Here is a 25,106-nt window from a genome sequence, read left to right as displayed (position 1 = left end):
GAGCTTGGAATAGATCATAGTTACTTTTAGAAGCTCATTCACTAGTTTGAACATTATTCTGCAAACAAAGGAAAATCTTTGAAAAATTGTATTGGAAAGAATCATATCATAGGTAGTATAAGATTAATCTGTCATAATTAAGGAGGATCCAAAACAATGGTCATAGGGAATTTTTATCTTAAAGGTTATTTGCTAATTTATTCATTTTTTGGTAATGACAATTTCATATAACCCAGATGGTCCTCTGACTTACTATGGCCTTGAACATAATCTTCTCCTCCCACAACTTTTTGAGAACTGCCATTACAAGCATGTGCCACCATGAAAGCTCCACAAATTATTTTAAATCTGAGCTTCAAAATGAAATTTTGAAAGAAAAAGATATTATGTTGGTTGACAAGCATATCTTGGTGGATACAGGTATTCCTTTTTTTTTATTGGATATTTATTTACATTTCAAATGTTATTCCCTTTCCCAGTTTCCTGTCCATAAGCCCCCAATACCCTCTCCCTCCCCTTCTTCTATAAGGGTGTTCCCTTCCCCATCTACCACCCCCTTACTGCCCCCTAACATTCCCTTGGTTGGACTGGTGGTCCAACCTTGGCAGGGTCAAGGGCTTCTCATTCCATTGGTGCCCAACAAGGCCATCCACTGCTATACATGCAGTTGGGGCCCAAGGTCAGTCCATGTATAGTCTTTGGGTAGTGGTTTAGTCCCTGGAAACCCTGGTTTGTTGGCATTGTTGTTCTTATGGGGTTGCAAGCCCCTTCAGCTCTTTCAATCCTTTCAGATAGAGGTATTCTTATCTCTTCTAGATGATACTAGTTCTGTTCCCAGAACCCAAGACAGACATGACTTGTACTTTCAATTCCAGCATAACCAATGCCTTCTAATAACCTGCTGGGACCTGTACACACTCACATGGCACACACACATGCACACACACACACACACACACACACACACACACACACACAGAGAGAGAGAGAGAGAGAGAGAGAGAGAGAGAGAGAAGACAGAACAGAGACAGAGGCAGAGAGAGACAGAGACAGACAGGGAGTGACAGAGAGAGAAATATGTAAAGAGATGTAAATAGTCTCTCACACACAGACATAAAAGCACAAATTTTCAGGAAACAGTTTTCAGGCTTTTCAGAGACTTCTCAGAGACTAACTCAGATATATATTTCACAAAATGTTTATGGATCCTCAAATGTTTTTTTGTTTTGTTTTTGTTTTTTTTGTAACATTCAATGAATTTGGCTGAGCACCTGCTTTGGTTTGTCTTATTTCTTTAATCTATCTTTCTTTCTTTCTTTCTTTCTTTCTTTCTTTCTTTCTTTCTTTCTTTCTTTCTTTCTTTCTTTCTTTCTTAAAATCCTGATTTTATTCACCTCTTGACCCACCCTCCAACTGTTCCACATCCCATACATCCTCCCCAGCACCCTCCAGGAGAATTTCCCCACTCCACCCACCCCACCAGACCTCTAAACATCCTGAGGCCTCCAGTCTCTTGAGGATTAGGTGCATGTATTCTAGCTGAACCCAGACTTAGGAGTCGATCATGGCAGCTGGTGTATGTTGCCTGTGTGGTGATTCAGTGTCTGAGAGATCTTGGAGTCCAGGTTAATTGAGACTGCTGGTCCTCTAACAGGGCTGCTATCCTCCTCAGCTTCCTCCAACTTTTCCCAAATTCAACCAGAGCGGTCAGCAGCTTCTGTTCATTGGTTGGGTGCACATATCTGCATCTGACTCTTTCAGCTGCTTGTTGGGTCCTTTGGAGGGCAATCATGACAGATCCATTTGTGTGAGAGCCCCATAGTGTTAGTAATGGTGTCAGGTTTTGGGGCCTCCCCTTGAGCTGGATCCCACTTTGGGCCTGCTGCTGGACCTTCTTTTCCTCAGGCTCTTTTCCGTTTCTATCCTTCCAGTTCTTTCAGACAGGAACAATTATGGGTCAGAGATTTGACTGTGGGATAGCAGTCCCTTCCCTCACTTGAGGCTCTGTCTTTCTGCTGGAGGTGGGCTCAACAAGTTACCTCTCCCCACTGTAGGGCATTTCATCTAGGGTTGCCCCAAATTGAGTCCTGAAAGGCTCTCATTTTCCAGGTCTCTGGTACACTCTGGAGGGTTCTCCCAACCTTCTTCCCCCCGAGGTTGCCTGTTTCCATTCTTTCTGCTAGTCATTTGAGACTATGAGTACATACAGCATTACTCCTTTCTCTTTCCTCACTCCAAACTCCCCCTGCCACTCATTTTTTCCCTTTAAATTCATGACTCCCCCCCACACATTAATTGTTACTCTGTGTGTGGGGGTGTGTGTTTGTACATATACATTTCTAAATATAAAATCCTTAGTAATGTCACTTATACATCTATTTTCAGGGCTAACAAGTGGTTGGATAACCACTTAGTGTGTTCTTCTCTGGGAAAGATTATTTCTTCCCATCTCAGCATGGTTTAATTGCCTGCCATTCCTTTATAGTGCTGAGGCTTCATGGACCTTTTCTTTTTCAGTTTGGAAGGTCTTTTGGTAAACAGAAGGATTAATGTGGAGGGGAGTGGTCTATGGTAAGATATCAGAACACAGTCTGTAGCTAAACAGGATGTCAACATTCAACTTAATCCAACAATTGTCATTCAGAATCCCAGGGCACTTTTTGTTCATGGTAATCAGATGGTCTAATTATTGAAGAAAAAATGTGTGCTATTAAATGAGCTTTTTCACATTATTAATATTTAATGTACATTTTGTTCTTGCAGACTAAAGCAAGCACAGAATCTAGTTGGTTTAACTGAGGAACACTTAAATGAAATATAAAGCTTTTTACCTCAATTGATTGGCCCCACACAGGACAGTCAATTTTTGTAACATTTGGTTCATATGTGAGAAATCTAAGATTTGGCTTAATTTCTATGGTATATCAGTTTCCTTTCCATTGCTTTGACACACTTTTGCTTTCCTGTTCCAGAGGAATAGAGTCTGTGCTGTTAGTTTTTGTGAACTTAACACAAACCTAGAAATATCTGGAAAGAAGAAAACTCATCTGAAGAATTGACGTCATCAAATTGTCCTCTGGGAAGGTCTATGGGACATTTTATGTTGTTGATTGATGTATGAAGGACCAAGCAACTGTGTACTGTCTCACTCCTGAACAGGTTGTCTTGGGAGGTAAAACATACTTGGCTGAACATGAGCCTGGCAGGAAGCCAGTTAACTGCTGTTTTCCAAAGTACCTGCCTCAGATGCTGATTGGGTTTCTTCTGTGACTTCCCTCAATTATGAACTGTAATGGGATGTGTAAGCCAAACAAAGAATGTTTCCTGTCCAAGTTGCCTTTGGACATAGTGTTTCCAATAGCTTTATACAGCAAAATAAGACAAGAGTTCAGAATGGAAGTGGAAACATACTGACAGGCAGAGAAAGCAGGATGGTAGGATTGGGAATCTGGTTTACCACATGCCATCCATACTCAAGCAACAGAGCTTAAGAACAAGAAGTAGGGCTAGGATGTAAATTTTCAAAGCTGCCAATCACCTTTATTCTTTACCCCAACACACACTTGCACCAGTATTGTCTAACATTCTAAAGGTTCTTTAACCTTCTTGTACAGCATTATTAACTGTGAGAACAAATGTTCAGACATATAAAATTGGGGGGGGCACTTTATATTGAAACTACAACACATGACATATATATATATATATATATATATATGTTTTACATATTGCCGATGGATGTCTCCATCAATCAGTCAATAATATCATCAAATCAGGAAATTAATATACACTAAGCTCGAGATGGTCTTTTTTGATCAGTGATTTAGTGGTGGTGACCTTTGCAGCTTAGCATTAAAATATGCTTGCTAATTACATGTGAAGAAGAAAATATTCACTTTGTTATATTTTGACTTAAATCTCCTTATGTTAGATATATTTATGCCTCCTTTTCTGTAATGCTGTATCTGCTTATATGTTGTGCAAATGTTTCCCCGCACTTACTTTTCAAGTGTTTCTTAGAGCAGATGTTCCCCCAAGTGTACTTTCTTCCTCTTTTACCAGCATTTTTTTCTATACAAACAACAGATTGCTTTTTGTCTGTCCTTTAGATTTAAGACAAATTAAAAAAAAAAAAAAAACACTACAGATGTTTGTTTCTTTCTCCCTACCCCAAGATTCTTAGCACAGATTTATAAAGGAAGATGCATTTTTTCCTTTTCTTTCTTACCTGCCTCATTATTGTCATGCAAAATGTGTATTTTAAATATTCTAGAATTGCCATCTATAGATTTTTTAACAAAATTACCTGCTCACAGTCTTTGCATTTGATTAACATATTACTCAGAGATTCACAGAAAAATTCATTGGTCTAAATATCAGCCAAATAGAATAAAATAGCTCTACATTGCCCAGTATTAGAGATAGTTGTAAATGATATCCACCTAAAGTTAATCCTTTTGGTTGTGACAAATCACACCTATGGGATTGGAACCAAAATATAGGTATCAAATACTGGAATTTATCCATCTACCTTATAACAATAATTAAGCAGTTGTAGTCACACATGTGTCTACATTTGAATAGCAATTTTCAAAATATTTTAGAAGTACTATTTCATCTAATATCATTTAGTATCTATTTAGTATCATTTGTTTGTGATCAAAACAAAAAACTGAAAAATCCATTTAAGCAATAAAGCAGTCAGTCCAAAGTGCAGACTCGCAGAAAGAGTCATAGCAGGAACATGAAGCAGCTGATCACAACACACTCTAAGAGCAATGGGTGCTTCCTAATGTTCAACTCAGTCTCTTCATATTATACAGTCCAGGATGCCCTGTGGAGAAAACCATCCTACCCACAATCAAAATGAGTCTTGCCCCCACAAGTGAAACAATGAGAAAATCCCACACATCCATGCTCAGATGCCCATCTTCTTTCATGTGTTTGTAGATTCGCTTATTCTGACTTTTGTATGGAATGAGCCAATTAAAATATGGCTGACACTAAAGACGGGAGCCATGCATCAACACAACATTGCTGACTTTGGATGTCTTGGGAAACCAATAGTAAATAGTGATCTAATCTTTTGCATGGGGGTTGGCAGAATGTCATGTTTATGTGATTCTGTGTAAATATGTACGTGGGACCATAGGTCATGGTCTCTTGCTTCTGCCTTTACCGGCCAGCAAGAGTGTGTCAACTATAGACCTGTGTGCTTTTCTCTATGTAGCATGTGTTCCAGTCTGCACATGTATCTAAGCACACCTAAATGTTACCTGTGGGTGCTGTGTTTGCCTGTGAACTTAGCAGGAGCTCTCTGCCTGAGAACCTTTGTCCAGACTGATTAAACTTTTCTCTGCCTTTGGCTAGTTTAATTTTTTTAAAAGTCTTTCCATCCTGTGATCCTTCTTTCTTGGAGTCAGATCTAGGTTCTCATACCTGGCTAGTCTAGGACTTTCTACATAGACCAGGCTGGCCTTAAACTCATAAAGATCCTCCTGACTCTGCTTCCTGGGGGCTAAGATTAAAGGCATGTATCACCACACCTAGCCATTACTTTTGGTTTTCTTTTGTCTGATGTTTGTTTTTGGGAGAAAGGATATAATTGTATAGACCAAGCAGTATCACAGTAATAACCCTCCTGCCTTAGCCTCATGATTCATGGGATTAAGGATGTATAATACCATGTCCAACTTCCTTTCTACCACTTCCATGATTAACTCCAAAGGATCTTTAATCAAATATTTTCCCAGCTTTATTTAAAGATAGATTAAAACCATATTATTTTGTTTTGTTAAATTCTATAACTGAATATCTTTAAGATTCAAAGACCTGTGTGACTAAAAGACAAACATGAAATGTTTTCACCACCCAGTAAAGAAATATCACACCTATCAGCAGGCACTTCCCACTCTGCTTTCATCTAGTCTTTAACAACTACTGATCTACTTTCTATTTCTATCTTCATCTCCTCTTGCCAATTAAGGAAATTTCACATAAATGAATCTTAAAACGTCATTTTCTATAAGTCTAGTAATTTGGTAAATGTTCTTCTTTGCCTAGCTTATTTTATTCATGGGGTGGTTTTAGTGAAAAACCCCCGTAAGTTTTAATGTATTCAAATATTTGGAACCGCTCAACTGATTGGAGGAGGTATGTCACTAGGGGCAGGCTTTGTGGGTTCAAACACATAGATCACTTTCAGTTAGTTGTTTTGCTGTTGTGCTTGTAGGTCAAACTGTAAGTTCTCAGCTACTGTTCCAATGCCATGCCTGCCTGATGCTATTCTCCCTCTCTTCTCTAAATTTCCTTGGTCATGCTGTCCATTACAACAATAGAAAAGTAACTAAGATAACTCAGTAATTATTTTCATACTTTATTCATATTATATTCATATTTCCAGTAGACTTTATTTCTTTTTATGGTTGAATGATATTCAATGTAGTCCTTTTTCATTATCTCTCTTTTAGTTGCTAGATATCTATGTGGCCACCCTTTTTAGGATTATAGATTTTTTTCTTTCCTTTTTTTTGTTGTTGTTTATTTTGTTAATTTGATTTACTTGTCTTTTGTAGTATTTGCTCCATTTTTTATTTGATAAGCAATCCCCTTTATCTAGCCCAAAAGAATGGCCTGTTCACCAGCCTACAGAAGTTAATTCCATTAGTTCATTCAGGAGTCTATCAAAATTATTTGCATCTGAATGAAGACTTATAATAACCATTTTTAAATCACAAGGGTGAAACTTGATATTAGAATTTTAAGCAGTGTCTGATTCACACAAGACTTAGAGACAATGTAAGGGTTTGGTTGCTTTCCAAAAGGCACAGGAAAGCTGTTGTATAATTTGTTTGGAAGTGTAGAAAAACTGCTTTGATTACACTGTGCATAAAAGATCAGAAAAGATACTGAAAGACTTACTGAAAACATTAATTTGGCATGGACTTAAACAGTTAAATGCATGCATCACTTTTACCTGAGAGATAGTTGATTCATTTCCTAAAGCTTCATAAGGCTTCTCTACAGTTATCACAAGTCAAATGTCTATTGAGATAATTATTTAGATTGTTCCTAAATTATTTTCCAAACTAAATTAATTAGGGTAAATAACTCTTTGTTTCCAAACTATATTTTCCTGGACTTCTTGGAATCTAGTCCAACTATTAAATTATTAAAAAAATGTTAAGTGATCATGTTCTTGCATCCCTTCATATTGTAGGAAAGAAGACAATATTCAGAGATTGATTTTTCAAGAGCCTATAACTCTGTAACTTGTATCTTCTCATTTTCTATACAATGTTTTTTTCTGCCAATGCATTCTTCTTTTCCAGTTCCTCATTTGCAGTTTAATAATTATTTTGCAGTGCCTATTTAAGACCTAGAAGATTATATGATGATTGTTAAAGGTACATTTATGCTTCTGTGGTACTGAGAACTCGTGGATGAGATGAAACTTATGTTTCTAAAGCTTATGTTTCTAAGTTTCAGGCAATAGTAATAGTAATAGTATTTAGACTCCCTCCCAGAGATGTAGCACAGTAAGAAATCTGGTATAATATAGGCTTTTACCCAGAGGCAGGACATTTATTAAAATTTCTATCTTAGAAGCATTTTATGAATAATAATAATATAATGTGTACATGTTTCTTTAACAAAACTTGGCAAATAGAAGGCTCACAGTAATGGAAGGATAGAAAATACATTAAAATCATCCTCAATAGGATATTAGAGAAGAAAGAAATCAATACAGGCTGGAGTCAATGGGGAAGGATTTATGGAGGAAGAGCCCTTCAATCTGGGTTTAGCCTGATGAGTAAGCACTGTTTCTATTTCTAGGACTGCCAGAGAGATGAAAATATTATACAGTCTGGAGTCACTTGCTAATATCTGCCTGCTTCCTTTATTGAAAATTAGTAGTAATTTGTAGGGTGAGCTATGAAAATAAACAATGTGTTTATTGGTTATAGAATATGATTTGTATCTTATTAGAAACATGGGTGACTTTTCAAGAGTCATTTTTGACCTTAGAATGCATAGTTATCTTTTTTCTTTTTACAGCCTTTTGAGGCACAGTTTCTTATGGTATTGAAACAATAGCAAACACAAATTTAAAAATTATGTCTAGATCCCTTCTTTTTACTGTGTAAATAAATCAATGATGTGAATTTGACCTAGAAGCTTAGCTTCTTTTCTTCCTCCAAAATTTTCTCCAATAAAGCATTTTAGTTACAGTTATGAACACCTGATGGTAGCTTTGATTGGGGGTCCAATTACCATAATGATCACTATTTAAAGGCTTTGCCATCAGGTAAAACTGGTCAATGAAAATTCTGTCAATATCCAGGAATCCTTAGGCATTTTACACAGATTGCACAGAGACCAAATAACACAGTGATGCTCATTGACTGACAGTTCCAAAAATTAATGCAGAACATCTCATTTAATTACCTGTCAGTGTATAGGGTAGAATTTGAAGCAATGAGTTAAGTAATATATATATATATGAAACTTGTAATAAGTAAATAGGAATATTTTCCCTCCATGAAGTCATACTTTATAAATATACTATCAAATGTACTAGTTTCCTATGTCAGCCATATCAAAATATCATGAACTTGATGGTTTAAAAGAGAAAAAAAAATTTGCCCAGATTTTTAGAGGCCAGAAATCTCATCCTATCAGACACTGACTCTACCTTAGCACGTGCTTGTGTATACATAATAAGAATTTTCCTTGCTTGTGAGGACAGTCTTATTGTATCTATGACCCATCCTCATTATATTTATATGATTTGATTTCCTAATAAAATCATATTCTCAGTTACTAGGCACGTGGTTTTTTATTCTAATGATTATTTTCCTTTCCCAGTTTCGTGAACTCAGACCAGCTGTTGTCTGAATAGAAAATTTACAAATTGGGCCAGTAAACATTCATTTACAAATTGGGGAGGGTCTTATGGGAAACTACCATGATTGTTGTTGCATACATATATGTATAAAAAGCAATTGTGATAGTTTTTATTTGCATATTACGGTAACACAAGCCATAGGGTATGTTCTAATTAATGAGTTAGTAAATTATGTTCAGCATTGGAGAAATTTATAAATTTATCTTCTAACTAAGTACATTAAATTTCAGGATTATTTGATGGGATTGCATAACTTATAACTAGTAGTGTATGTATTATTTACTTGAGTCGATTCTAAAGTCTCTTTCTCAATCTGCTGTGATGCCAAGATTCTGTAAAGCCATATGTACACATTTTAAACTTCTTAAAATTTTGATAGTGTTTATTTTTATGAAAACAATTATTGATTTTTATGTGTATATGTAACCAGAAAACAATCATAAAAAATAGGCTATGAACTTGAAAGAGAACAAGGAGGAATATATGGGAGGATTTGAAGGAAAAACATGAAAGGGATAAAAGTATGTAATTTTATATACATTATAATCTGAAAAATAAATTTTAAAAGTTAATTAGCACGCATAGTTTTTATGATTGTGACATTTCCAACAAAATAGTTTTCATTCTATTTCCCGTTTCACCCATATCACAATTGCAAAGTTAAATACATTAGATTAAGCTAATTATATATTACATTAATGGGATTCGTACTAGAATTATATATATTTAACTTTTATTATTTTTCATCAATTTTCCTAAAGAAATAAATATAGCAATTCAAATTTCACATAGAAAAATATTATTATAATCCATATGTTTTTTCATTTACCAAGACTGTGTGCTTTATTTGAGTAAAGTTGGGAATAAGTATTTTAAAATACATATTACCTTTAAGGGTAATTTTTATATAAAAGTCTATAAACTTCCTGTACCAATGTTTTGTATATTATTCTGCTGTGGTAATTTAACAGCTTTATACTAACACGATTTGTTTGTATAACTATACTATTAATCTAATTTATCCTATTTAAGATTCTGTGACTAGTTTTTTAAAATTGTGAATTGACATTTACTAATTTACATTTGGAGTGAAGGCTTAAAATCTTATGTGCTAGTGCTGGAGTTGTTGATAAGTGATTAAGAATATTGTCGTCCCTGTGGATAGCTCATATTTGATTCCCACACTCTGTATGGTGGCTTATAAATATCTGAAACTCCAATTCCAGGTATCCAATGATCTCTTCTGGTCTTCATGGACACCAGGCATATGCATGTGTACATATACATATGTGCAGCAAGATAATCATTCATATAAAGCGTAACTGATTGTTTAAAAAGAAAAAAGTACACTCAATTAATTACAACTTTTAGACAGTCTTGCCATGTTTCTGTGGCAAACATGCTATTAATTTTAGGATTGAAAATGTAGTTTAGTGGAAGAGCAATTATCTTTATGTATTTTATGTATTCATTCATTATGTGTAAGGCCTGGGTTTAATCTACAAACAAGAAAAAGATAAATAAATGTTTATTTAGTTGGATAATTAAATGGTCTCTTATATAGTATACCATATCATAAAAACAACAATATAAAATAGTCTAATGCTTGATATTATTAAAAAAAGTTATGTGCCCCATGGATACTATATGAATACAACAAATTTACTTCTGATTTAGAGTGAGAAAACAATGTCTTCAAGTCACTTGTGCAGTCATGATCTATAACCTATAATGTTTAAAGTGTAATACTCTGATTAAAGTAGGAAAATGATTTCTGAGAATATTTACTCAAAAAGATATGTGAATTTCCAATAAATACAAAAGAGATTTCTATTATTAGGACAGTGAAAATCAAACCACAATAAGGTACTATTTTACACCAATGTGAAAGTCTACAATAATGAAGGGAAAAGAGAATATCAAAAAATACTAGCAACTACATATGGATAATGGAATGTTCATATATTTCTGATTGGGTACACTCAGGAAGATGTTGCAGAAAATACATGAATATATTGTTATCATCAGAGCCAGAAAATCCTCTTCTAATTCAAAATTCTCAAGTATACCAAAGAGAATTGAAAACAACAACAACAACAACAACAACAACAACAACAAAGCATGTGTAGTAAGCTTGTTAGTCCACCATTTTAATCCTACAAATTTGCAGGGAGAAGCAAGTGTTCTACTCTGAGTTCAAGGGAGCTAGTGAAACATGTAATATTGTGCCTCAAAATCAAAACAACCAAATAGGAAGTATATATAACTACAGACTCATTATTCATAATAATTGTTATGTAGAAACAATTCACTCCCCCATAAAATATATTATGTAGTGAAGGTTAATCTTGAATTCCAGCCATTACTATTTTTACCTCCAAAGTGCTGAAATTATAGATGAATAATAGCAGTCTTGTTTAAATTATTTTTAAACTCTGTGAAACTAAATAATTAACATTTATAAGAAATACAGACTTTGACTTCATACACCCTCCTGTGAATATTTTTGTTAACCCTTTTAAGAAGGACTGAAGCATCTGTATTTGCTCATCCTTCTACTAGAGATTCATGTGGTCTGTGGATTGTATCATGGGTAATTCGAGCTTCTGAGATAATATCCACTTATCAAGGAGTGCATACCAAGTGTGCTTTTCTGTGATTGGATTAACTAACTCAGGATGATATTTTTTAAATTCAGTCCATTTGTCTATGAATTTCATGAAGTCATTGTTTTTGATAGCTGATTAGTATTCCATTGTGTAGATGTACCATAATTTCTGTATCCATTCCTCTGTTGAAGTTCATCTGGGTTCTTTCCAGCTTCTGGCTTTTATAAATAAGGCTACTGTGAACATAGTGGAGCATGTGTCTTTGTTGTATGTTGGAACAACTTTTGGGTATATGCTGGGTACTCAGGTAATGAAATGTCCAATTTAATGAGGAACCTCCAGACTGATTTCCAGAATGGTTGTACCATTTTGCAATCCCACCAACAATGGAGGAGTGTTCCTCTTTTCCACATCCTTGCCAGCATCTGTTGTCACCTGAGGTTTTTTGTTTTTGTTTGTTTGTTTGTTTGTTTCTTAGCCATTCTGACTGGTATGAGGTGGAATCTCAGGGTTGTTTTGATTTGCAATTCACTGATGACTAAGATATTGAAGATTTCTTCAGGTGCTTCTCAGCCATCAATATTCCTCATCTGAGAATTCTTTCTTTAGCTCTGTACCCTATTTTTAATAAAGTTATTTGGCGCTCTAAAGTCTAACTTCTTGAGTTCTTTGTGTGTTTTGGATATTAGTCCTCTAGCAGATGTAGGATTGGTAAAGATCTTTTCCCAATCTGTTAGTTGTTGTTTTGTCCTAATGACTGTATCCTTTGCCTTACAGAAGCTTTGCAGTTTTATGAGGTCCCATTTGTCGATGTTGAGGTCCCATTTGTTGAATGTTGATCTTAGAACACGAGCCATTGGTGTTCTGTTCAGGATATTTTCTCCTGTGCCCACGTGTTTGCGGCTCTTCCCCACTTTCTCTTCTCTTAGATTCAGAGTATCTAGTTTTATACTGTAAATGTGGCTGGAAATATAGCTCAACAGTTAAGCTTCTTGTAGAAGACCTGAGTTTTAGCCCAAGCTCAAATGGTAGCTCATAACCACCCATAATTCCAATTCTAGGGGATTCAATGCTGCAGTATGACTTCTGTAGGCTCCAGGCATACAAATGATAAGAGAGCCTTACATGCGTGGAAAATATACATATGTATAAAGTAAAATCAATAGCTAAAAAATAAACTTAAAAAAATGAGGCATTTACATTCCAGTTTAAGGACTGGGTTACCTCTTATTAAATTGTTAGCCAAACAGTTCCCATGAGAATCCCCACACAGATCATGCTTTTGTTAAGACTATATAAGTTGCTCTCTACAAAATGACAATGCCCTATTGATAAACACAATACCTACACAATGCATTGAAAATGGAGAAGTCTAGCTGATATCTACTTAGAGCCTTCACCACTAAATTATAGTGTCTTTGGTACAAGCAGGTATTCTGCATGTTACCAAATGATAAATATAACTACCCCAGCCACAAACTCTTTGAACTACAATGGTGCCCTGACTACAGACAGGTATTCTAGAGCAATGATGGCATAAAGCTTGAGGGAATTACCAACCAACAACTGATTTGACTTAAAGATTATTCCACAAGATGGATTCCATACTCAACACTGCTTGAGTGACCGAGAACCAGACACCAGAAAGTTCAGGGTCCTAGAGTAAAACAAAATACTACTGTTCTAAAAATTGCAATACAACAACTCTTAATGTCAGTCTGTTCTACTTACAGGTTAGTGCCTTCCTAAGCTATCATCAGATCATCAGAAAAACTTCTTCCTGCAACATAGACTCACTACCAGTCAGTATAAAGAGAGTGAGAGGCCCTGAAATACTCAGGCATAAGGAGGATGTCTCTATCAAATTCCTTTCTTCAGTGCAAAGGGAACCCTGAAGAAAAGAAGATAATGTGAAGGCTTCACTCCTTCTTTAAAAGGGGAACAAGAATACCCTTGGCAGGGAAGAGAGAGGCAAAGATTAAAACAGAGACTGAAGGAACACCCATTCAGAGCCTGCCCCACATGTGGCCCATACATATACAGTCACCCAATTAGACAAGATGGATGAAGCAAAGAAGTGCAGGCCGACAGGAGCCGGATGTAGATCGCTCCTGAGAGACACAGCCAGAATACAGCAAACACAGAGGCGAATGCCAGCAGCAAACCACTGAACTGAGAACGGGACCCCCGTTGAAGGAATCAGAGAAAGAACTGGAAGAGCTTGAAGGGGCTCGAGACCCCATATGAACAACAATGCTAAGCAACCAGAGCTTCCAGGACCAAGCCACTACCTAAAGACTATACATGGACTGACCCTGGACTCTGACCTCATAGGTAGCAATGAATATCCTAGTAAGAGCACAGTGGAAGGGAAGCCCTGGGTCCTGCTAAGACTGAACCCCCAGTGAACTAGACTGTCGGGGAGGGGGGCGGCAATGGGGGAGGGTGGGGAGGAACACCCATAAGGAAGGGGGGAAGGGATGTTTGCCCGAAACCGAAAGGGAATAACACCTCAAAATGTACATAAGAAATACTCAAATTAATAAAAAAAAAAAAAAAAAAAAAAAAAAGAAAGAGTGAATGATCACTGGGTTGAATACAGTGGCCATCAAGCCATGATGATCTGGAAACATAAGATCTTTGATTTTTGTATTTCCCCATTTGTAGTTTTTTGACTGTGTACACATGGAGCCTTGCAACACATTTCTTGCCCTCTGCAAGTTCTGATCTCACTTAGTCTTAGCTATACAAGGATGATAGTTCTTACCACATAAAAACTAAAAATAAAACAAACACACACGCACACGTGGGCACGTGCGCACGAGCGCGCGCGCGCACACACACACACACACACACACACACACACACACACACACAAACAGAGAAACCTGAATTAAAAAAAACTACTATTTACCTTTAGAAAAGCATATTAAAATGGAAAATTTAACAAAAAAAATCAGCTGATTCCCACTGATGAGTTAATGTCCACAAAGCAATTCTGGAGAGAAAAAAATGACTTAACCATTCACAACCAATTTGTACATCAAACTCTGCTGAATCTTCCACTTCAAGTCTGCAACCTAACTGGCCTGCAGAAAGAATCTTTCATCCCCCAGTTGCCTCTTTCCCATAGAATAAAGCCCCCAGACCTCTTGTGTCATTTGTGTAAAGCCTCTACTTAAACAGAAAGACTGATGCCCTTTTATTGTTCTGATTAAAGGAACAATTCTGCTTCTGGTTAAAATTTTTAAATATATTTTTAATATATTAAAGTGAAGAAATATTTATGGGTTTTCAGAATTTTTAATAAAATTCCTCTAAACAAAATGAATTATATTTGTTGATTTTTAGAAAACGCTAAATAATTACCATCCTGTATATTATAAACATTTTAAAACTCCCATTAAAGATTTGAGTATAATACAACATGCAGGTCTTAGAATTGAATCTCTTGATATAACTATGTAATGAAGAAAGTTACTGAAGATGAAACTGAGAAGCTATAAAAGAAATAATAAATACATCTAGATATATGTTTTTCTAAAAAAAAAAAAAAGAGATGTACAAAACTATGCTTATATAAAGTTGATGAACATAATAGATTTGAAAGACCTAAATTATCAATGAGATTACAAAAATGGGCAAAGGATGTAAAAAAGCAGTCCAGAATGTCAAATTTTTATTGCTATAAACATATAAAACTTATGATAAGTTTTATATGTTTATATGTTTATAAGATTGTCAGGGAAATCAAATCTAAAGATGTAAAAGAATAATTTTGTACTATGCCGTTTTATGATATGATAAGTATAATAATATATATGTTAATGGTGGAGATTTAGACAAAGTATATTTTACAAATTTTTTCTAACTTCATATTTTATTGATTATTTGGTAATCTCATATCATGTAACCTGATTACACATACTTTCCTATCCTCAGGTTCATTCCCTTTCTGGTGATCTCCCCCACCTCCAGAAAGAATAAGGAGAAGAAGAAGGAAGAGGAAGAGGATTAGGAGGAGACGTAAATCCTACTTGTGTTGCCCTTCTTCTTAGTGGAGCATGGACAAACTTCCAGTGGCCAGCCTCTTAAAGAAAACTGAAATATTTCCCACTTTTACCCCTGATAGAAGTCATCACTTGTGGAGAGCTACACTTTAGCATCCTTATTACAATTGAAAGAGTTATCTTCAATGGTTTCCTGTACAGGCTCTTACTTCTTTGGGGGTTGGGTGGGTGGGATCAGTTGGGAATAGGGGTTGTCACTGAAGCCTTCTGTGTCTCTTATCCATAAGTCTATAGTCATCAGTATCACTAAAACAAGTCTTCCTTGACCTTTAAGAGACAATGGAGCATAGATCATAGACATCCACATGGTTTCTGGTGATAGCACAGACCATGGACTTACTTTTAACATATTTTACATATATGTATATTTTATTATTTTATATATGATATATATTATTCATATATATATATACATATATAAAATATCCCCATGTTTCTACTGATTCTCATATTCAAGGTGACTGTACACATAGTTAAGCATTCAATTATACATGGAAATTTAAGAGCACCTTTATTCATGTTTTAGAGGAATGTTTATACTCTATATTGTAATCAAGCCTAGCTCCTAAATAGATGCATAACAGTTTATTGAGAGTTCAAAAGCTTAATGATAAAGATCACAGATGTAAAGAGAATGGTATTTTCATTTTATATAGCTCTTAGAAAAGAGGCTCCCAGGCATGACAAATACAGATGCAGATGCTGGCAGCCAACCCTTGAACTGAGGTTGGGAGACCCTAATGGAAGAGGTAGGGAAAGGACTGAAGGAGCTGAAGGGGTTTGATTGACTCCAGCAGCATATATAGCAAAAGATGGCCTTATCTGGCATCAGTGGGAGGAGAGGCCCTTGTTCCTAAAAAGGCTTGATTTCCCGTGTAGGGAGATGCCAGGGTCGGGAGGCAGGAGTAGGTGTGTGGGGGAAAACCCTCCTAGAAGCAGGGAGAGTGGGGATGAGATAGGGGTTTCACAGAGTGGAAACAATGAAAGGGTAAACATTTGACATATGAATAAGTAAAATATCTAATAAAAAAGTAAACAGAATTTAATATGGTCTTATTTCCTCTGAAGAACATGGACACAATATGAAGGTATAACTGCTATGACTAAATAACCCTCCATTTAGAATTTATATAACTGCAGTTAAGGAAGTCTTTTCTTCATTTGTTCTTTGTTAGTGGTGAAGACAGGCTAGAGCAGATATATCTTTCTGTCTATTGGGTATCTGGTGGTCCTTAGTTTTCTTATGAATGGACCATTTAATGCTTTTTCTTTTCTTTTCAATGCGTGAAATGTAAAAACTATTTTTTAAAAACCAAAATTTAGTCATTCTGGTCTGAACCAGTGCTCTGAACAGACCTTGGGCACTCACTCTGCACGCGCTCCTACAGGAGGGAGTCCGAGTCTCTGAAACACACAGGGTCTCAGGATGGGCCACTACATCTACCACAATACCTGGAGTAACTGGATTCCCCAGGATCCAGGGAAGCAAGAACCACCGCCCTGGTCTGAACCTGGACCTGAAGCAGATCTGGGGTGCTGGTTCTGCATGCACTCATAAAACACGCAGGGGGAGCTCCCAGGTCCTCTGAAACGCCCAGGATCACAAAGGAAGGAAGTTCACCTTCCAGGGAATAGGACACAACAAGGAGCACTGGAGCTCTGACATAGTGAAGATCACAGTTGAGGACAAAATATCTTTCCCAACACTCACCGTAACTGCGACCCACACAGGAACCAGGTTCTTTCCAGTTTACACCTGTGCTGGGAGCAAACCCAGGGTTCAGGCTCACCCCCCACTCCTGCAACACCATGAGAGAGCTTGACTGGCAGGAGCTCTCACACAATAGAATCTCCAGAGCTTGATCACACTAGGATTTCAGGATCCCAGAAGCAGCTTGACTCCCAGGAGCTCTGACACACCCAGAATTTCAGGACCACAGGATCCCAGAATCACAGGATTACAGAGATAGCTAGACTCTTAGGAGTACTCACACAACCAGGATCACAGGAGGGACAGGCTCCAGTCAGAGACAGCAAGGGAAAGTAACAAAAAAGATAACCAGATGGCCAGAGGCAAGCACAAGGACATAAGCAACAAAATCCGAGACTGTTTAGCATCACCAGAACCCAGTTCTCTTACTACAGTTAGTCCTAGATACCCCACTGGAAAATAAAGATTCGGCTTTAAAATCTCATATCTCATGAGAATTATAGAGAAGTTTAAGTAGAACATAAAAACTCCCTTAAAGAAATACAGAGAACACAGATAAACAGGTAGAAGTCCTTAAAGAGGAAACACAAATATTCCTTAAGGTGTTATATGGTAACACAACCAAACAGGTGAGAGAATTGAACGTAACCATCCAGGAACTAAAATTAGAAATAGAATCAATAAAGAAATCACAAAGAGAGAAAACCCTGGAGATAGAAAACCTAGGAAAGAGATCAGGAGACATAGATGCAAACATCACCAATAGAATACAAGAGATTGAAGAGAGAATCTCGGAGGCAGAAGATAATATAGACAACATTGACACAGTAGTCAAAGGAAATGCAAAATGCCAAACGCTCCTAACCCAAAACATCCATGAAATCCAGGACACAATGAGAAAATCAAACCTAAGGATAATAGGGATAGAAGAGAGTGCAGACTCCCAACTTAAAGGGCCAGTAAATATCTTCAACAAAATTTTGAAAGAAAACTTCCTTAAGCTAAAGAAAGAGATGCCCATAAATATACAAGAAGCAAACAGAACTCCAAATAGATTGGACCAGAAAAGAAATTCCTCCCATCACATAATCGTCAAAACATTAAACACATACAACAAAGAAAATATTAAAAGCATACGGGGAAAACGTCAAGTAACATATAAAGACAGACCTATCAGAATTACACCAGAATTCTCACCAGAGTCTATGAAAGCCTGAAGATCCTGGGGAGATGTCATACAGACCCTAATGCCAGCCCAGGCTACTATATCCAGGAAAACTCTCATTTAACATAGATGGAGAAACCAAGATATTACATGACAAAACCAAATTTTCACAATATCTTTCCACAAATCCAGCCCTACAAAGGATAATAGATGTAAAACTCCAATACAAGGAGGGAAACGAAACCTTAGAAAAAGCAAGAAAGTAATCGTCATTCAACAATGCCAAAAGAAGATAGCAACACAAGCATAATTCATCTCTAACAAAAAAATTTAGGGGAAGCAACAATCACTTTTCTTTATGATCTTTTAACATCAATGGACTTGTTTCCCCATTAAATACATAGACTAACTGACTGGGTACATAAACAGCCTTTTGTTGCATAAAGAAAATGCACCTTGGTACAAACACAGACACTACCTCAGAGTAAAAGCCTGGAAAAAAGTTTCAAAGGAAATGGTCCCAAGAAACAAGCTGGAGTAACCATTCTGATATTGAACAAAACTGACATTCAACCAAAAGGTATCAGACAAGATAAGGAAGGACTCTTCATACTCATCAAAGACAAAATCTGCCGAGATGAACTCTCAGATATGCTCCAAATGCAAGGGAACCCACATTCATAAAAGAAATTTTACTAAAGCTCAAAGCACATATATAATGTGTGATAATATATTATCACACAATAATAATGGGAGACTTCAACACCCCATTCTCATCAATGGATAGATCATGGAAACATGAACTAAACAGACACAGTGAAACAAAAAGAAGTTATGAACAAAGTGGACTCAAAAGTTATCTATAGAACATTTCATCCTAAAACAAAACAACATACCTTATCAGCACCTCATGGTACTGTCTTCAAAACTGACCATATAAATGGGGACAAAACAAGCCTCAACAGATACAAGAAGATTGAAATAATCCCATGCATCCTATCAGATCACCATGAATTAAGGCTGGCCTTCAATAACAACAAAAATGACAAATCCCACATACAAATGAAATTGAACGATGCTCTACTCAATGATAACTTGGACAAGGAATAAATAAAAAAGAAATTAAGGTTATTTTAGAATTTAATGATAAAGAAAGCACAATATACCCAAATTATGGGACAAAAATGAAAGCTTTAAAGAGGAATACTCATAGTTCTGAGTGCTTCCAAAAAGAAAGTGGAAAGCACCTAGACTAACAGCTTAACAGCACAACTAAAAGCTCTAGAACAGAAAAGAAGCAAATAAACAAAAGAAGAGTGGAAGGCAGGTAACCAATCAAATTCATGGCTGAAATCAACCAAGTAGAGAAAAAAAAAAAACTATACAAAAATCAACAAAACAAGGAGATGGTACTTTGAGAAAATCAACAAAATAGATGAACTCTTAATTAGACTGAACAGAGGGTACAGAGGTAGTATCCAAATTAACAAAATCAGAAATGAAAAGGGAAACATAACAACAGAAACTGAGGAAATTAAAAAAAACATATCAGATTCTACTTCAAAACCCTTTAATGAACAAAACTGGAGAATCTGGATGGAATGGATAATGTTCTAGACAGATATCAGGTACCAAAGTTAAATCGGGATGAGATAAACCATCTAACCTGTTAAACAGTCCTGTAAGTCATAAAGAAATCGAAGCAGTTATTACAAGTCTTCTATCCAAAAAAAAAAAAAAAACCAATTAAAAATACTCTTCAAATTATGTCACAAAATACAAACAGGAGGAACATTACCAAATTTGTTCTATGAAGCAAAAATCATGCTTATACATAAACCACACAACAAAACAAGAAAGAACACGAACTCACAACACATTCCCTTATGAATATCAATGCAAAAATACTCAATTAAATTCTATCAAGCCAAATCCAATAACACATCAAAATGCTCATCCATAATGATCAAGTTGACTTCATGCCAGTGATGTAGGGATGTTTCAATATATGGAAATCCATCAAAATAATCCACTATATAAACAGACTCAAAGAAAAAAAAAACACAAGATCAACTCCTAAGAAGCTGAGAAAGCATTTTATAAAATTCAACACCACTTTATGGTAAAAGTCTTGGAAAGATCCAGAATTCCATGTCCAAACTTAACCTAGTAAATTCAATATATAGCCAATCTGTAGCCAACATCAAACTAAATGGAGAGAAACTTGAACCAATCCCACTAAAGGCAGGGTTTAAACAAGGCTTCCCACTCTCTCCATACCTTCTCAATATAGAATTTGAAGTATTAGCCTGAGCAATTAAAAAACAAAAGGAGGTCAAAGGGTTACAAATTATAAAGGAAAAGTCAAAATATCATTATTTGCAGAAGATATGATAGTATACTTAATTTCCACCAGAGAACTCCTAGAGCTGATAACTTTAGCAAAGTGACTGGATGTAAAATTCATTCAAACAAATCAGTAGCCTTCCTCTATGCAAAGGATAAACAGGCTGAGAAAGAATTTATGGAAACGACACCTTCACAGTAGTCCCAAATAGCATAAAATACCTCAGTGTTACTCTAACCAAGCAACTGAAAGATCTGTATGACAAGAACTTCAAGCCTTTGAAGAAAGAAATTGAAGAAGCTCTCAGAAGATGGAAAGATTTCCCATGCTCATGGATTGGCAGGATTAATACTTTAAAAATGGGCATCTTGCTGAAATCAATCTACAGATTCAATGCAATCCCTATCAAAATTACAACTCCTTTCTTCATAGAGTTAGGAAAAAATTCTCAAATTCATTTGAAAAAACAAAAATCCAGGAGAGGGAAAACTATTATCAACAATAAATGAAATTCTGGGGGAATGACCACCCCTAACCTCAAGCTGTATTTCAGAGCAATAATGATAAACACTGTATGGTATTGGTATAGAGTCAAGCAGGATGCTCAATGGAATAGCATTGATTACTCAGAAATGAACACACACACCTATGGTTACTTGATCTTTGCCAAAGGTGCTAAAACCATCCAGAGGATAAAAGGCAGCATTTTCAACAAATCATACTGGTTCAAATGGAGATCAGCATGTAGAATAGTGCAAATCAAACCATTCTTATTGTCTTGCACAAAGTTCAAGTCGAAGTTGATCAAGGACCTCCAAATAAACCAGATACACTCAAACTAATAGAAGAGAGAGTGGGAAAGAGCCTCAAACACATGGCTAGAGGGAAAAACTTCATGAATAGAGCACCAATGACTTATGCTGTAAGATTAACAATAAACAAATGGGACCTGATAAAATTGCAAAGCTTCTCTAAAGCAAAGGAAACTGTTAGTAGGATTAATCAGCAACCAGTAGATTTGGAAAAGATCTTTAACAATGCTACATCCAATAGGGACTTAAACCTAATATATACAAAGAACTCAAGAATTTAGACTCCGGAGAAACAAATAACACTATTAAAATTTTGAAAAATTTGGTACATAGCTAAATAAAAAAAAAAAAATCTCAACTGAAGAATACCTAATGGCCACAAAGCACCTAAAGTAAAGTTCAACATCCTTTTTAATATGAGAAATGCAAATCAAAACATCCCTGAGATTCCACCTCACACTAGTCAGATTTGCTAAGTTCAAAAACTCAGGTGACAGAAGATGCTTGTGAGGATGTGGAGAAAGAACATTCGTCCATTGTTGGTTGGAATGCAAGCTGGCAAAACCACTCTGGAAATCACTCTGTTGGTTCCTCAGAAAAAATGAACAGAGTGCTACCTGATGACCCAGTTATACCACTCCTGGGCGTATACCCAAAAGATGCTCTAACACTCTAACATCTAAGAAGGACACATGCTCCACCAAGTTCATAGTAGCCTTTTTCATAAATAGCCAGAAGGTGGAAAGAACCCAGATGTTCTTCAACAGAGGAATGGATAGAGAAAGTGTTCACATTTACACAATGGATTACTACTCAGCTATTAAAAACAATGACTTCATGAGATTCTTAGGCAAGTGCATGGAAGTAGAAATTATCTTCTTAAATGAGGTAAGCCAATCATAAAAGAACACACACCATAAGCAATCACTGGTAATGGGATATTATCCCAAAGCTTGGAATTCCCAAGACAAAATTTACAGATTGCAAGAAGCTCAAGAAGAATAAAGTGTGGATGATTCTGTCCCTCTTAGAAGAGATAACAAAATACAGTAGGAAACATGGAGACAAAATCTCGAGCAATGACTAAAGGAATGGCCATCCCCAGTCTGCCATACGTGGACCACATATATTCACTAAGCCTAAACAGTATTGCTGGTGCCAAGGAGAGCTTGCTGATAGGAGCCTGGTATAGCTGTCTCCTGAGAGGCTCTGCCATAGCCTGACAAATACAGAGGTGGATTCTTGCAGTCAACTATTGGATTGGAAACAGGGTCCACAGTGGAGGAGTTAGAGAAAGGTCTGACAGAGCTGAAGCAGTTTGCAACTCCATAGGAAGAACCAAGCAAGTAAAAGATTTGTACAACAAGAACTTCAAGACTCTGAAGAAAGAAATTGAAGAAGACCTCAGAAGATGGAAGATCTCCCATGCTCATGGATTGCAGGATTAATATAGTAAAATGGCCATTTTACCAAAAGCGATCTACAGATTCAATGCAATCCCATCAAAATACCAATCCAATTCTTCAAAGAGTTAGACAGAACAATTTGCAAATTCATCTGAATAAAAAAAAAGCAGGATAGCTAAAACTATCCTCAACAATAAAAGGACTTCAGGGGGAATCGCTATCCCTGATCTCAAGCAGTATTACAGAGCAATAGTGATAAAAACTGCATGGTATTGGTACAGAGACAGACAGATAGACCAATGGAATAGAATTGAAGACCCAGAAATGAACCCACACACCTATGGTCACTTGATTTTTGACAAAGGAGCCCAAACCATCCAATGGAAAAAGATAGCATTTTCAGCAAATGGTGCTGGTTCAACTGGAGGTCAACATGTAGAAGAATGCAGATCGATCCCATGCTTATCACCCTGTACAAAGCTTAAGTCCAAGTGGATCAAGGACCTCCACATCAAACCAGACACACTCAAACTAATAGAAGAAAAACTAGGGAAGCATCTGGAACACATGGGCACTGGAAAAAATTTCCTGAACAAAACACCAATGGCTTATGCTCTAAGATCAAGAATCGACAAATGGGATCTCATAAAACTACAAAGCTTTGTAAGGCAAAGGACACTGTGGTCTGGACAAAACGGCAACCAACAGATTGGGAAAAGATCTTTACCAATCCTACAACAGATAGAGGCCTTATATCCAAAATATACAAAGAACTCAAAAAGTTAGACCTCAGGGAGACAAATAACCCTATTAAAAAATGGGGTTCAGAGCTAAACAAAGAATTCACAGCTGAGGAATGCCGAATGGCTGAGAAACACCTAAAGAAATGTTCAACATCTTTAGTCATCAGGGAAATGCAAATCAAAACAACCCTGAGATTTCACCTCACACCAGTGAGAATGGCTAAGATCAAAAACTCAGGTGACAGCAAATGCTGGCGAGGATGCGGATAAAGAGGAACACTCCTCCATTGTTGGTGGGATTGCAGACTGGTACAACCATTCTGGAAATCAGTCTGGAGGTTCCTCAGAAAATTGGACATTAAACTGCCTGAGGATCCAGCTATCCCTCTCTTGGGCATATACCCAAAAGATGCCCCAACATATAAAAAAGACACGTGCTCCTATGTTTCTTCAGCCTTATTTATAATAGCCAGAAGCTGGAAAGAACCCAGATGCCCTTCAACAGAGGAATGGATACAGAAAATGTGGTACATCTACACAATGGAATATTACTCAGCTATCAAAAAAACAACGAGTTTATGAAATTGTGAGGCAAATGGTTGGACCTGGAAAATATCATCCTGAGTGAGCTAACCCAATCACAGAAAGACGTACATGGTATGCACTCACTGATAAGTGGCTATTAGCCCAAATGCTTGAATTACCCTACTTGCCTAGAACAAATGAAACTCAAGACGGATGATCAAAATGTGAAGGCTTCACTCCTTCTTTAAAAGGGGAACAAGAGTACCCTTGGCAGGGAAGAGAGAGGCAAAGATTAAAACAGAGACTGAAGGAACACCCATTCAGAGCCTGCCCCACATGTGGCCCATACATATAGAGCCACCCAATTAGACAAGATGGATGAAGCAAAGAAGTGCAGAAGTGTAGATTGCTCCTGAGAGACACAGCCAGAATACAGCAAATACAGAGGCGAATGCCAGCAGCAAACCACTGAACTGAGAATAGGATCCCCATTGAAGGAATCAGAGAAAGAACTGGAAGAGCTTGAAGGGGCTCGAGACCCCATATGTACAACAATGCCAAGCAACCAGAGCTTCCAGGGACTAAGCCACTACCTAAAGACTATACATGGACTCACCCTGGACTCTGACCTCATAGGTAGCAATGAATATCTTAGTAAGAGCACGAGTGGAAGGGAAGCCCTGGGTCCTGCTAAGACTGAACCCCAGTGAACTAGACTGTCGGGGGAGGGGCGGCAATGGGGGAGGGTGGGAGGGAACACCCATAAAGGAAGGGGGGGGAAGGATGTTTGCCCGAAACCGGGAAAGGAAT

This window comes from Rattus rattus, chromosome X (assembly GCF_011064425.1).
Source record: "Rattus rattus isolate New Zealand chromosome X, Rrattus_CSIRO_v1, whole genome shotgun sequence".
In the NCBI taxonomy this organism is placed as follows: Eukaryota; Metazoa; Chordata; class Mammalia; order Rodentia; family Muridae; genus Rattus; species Rattus rattus.
This window is presented reverse-complemented; position numbering follows the sequence as displayed.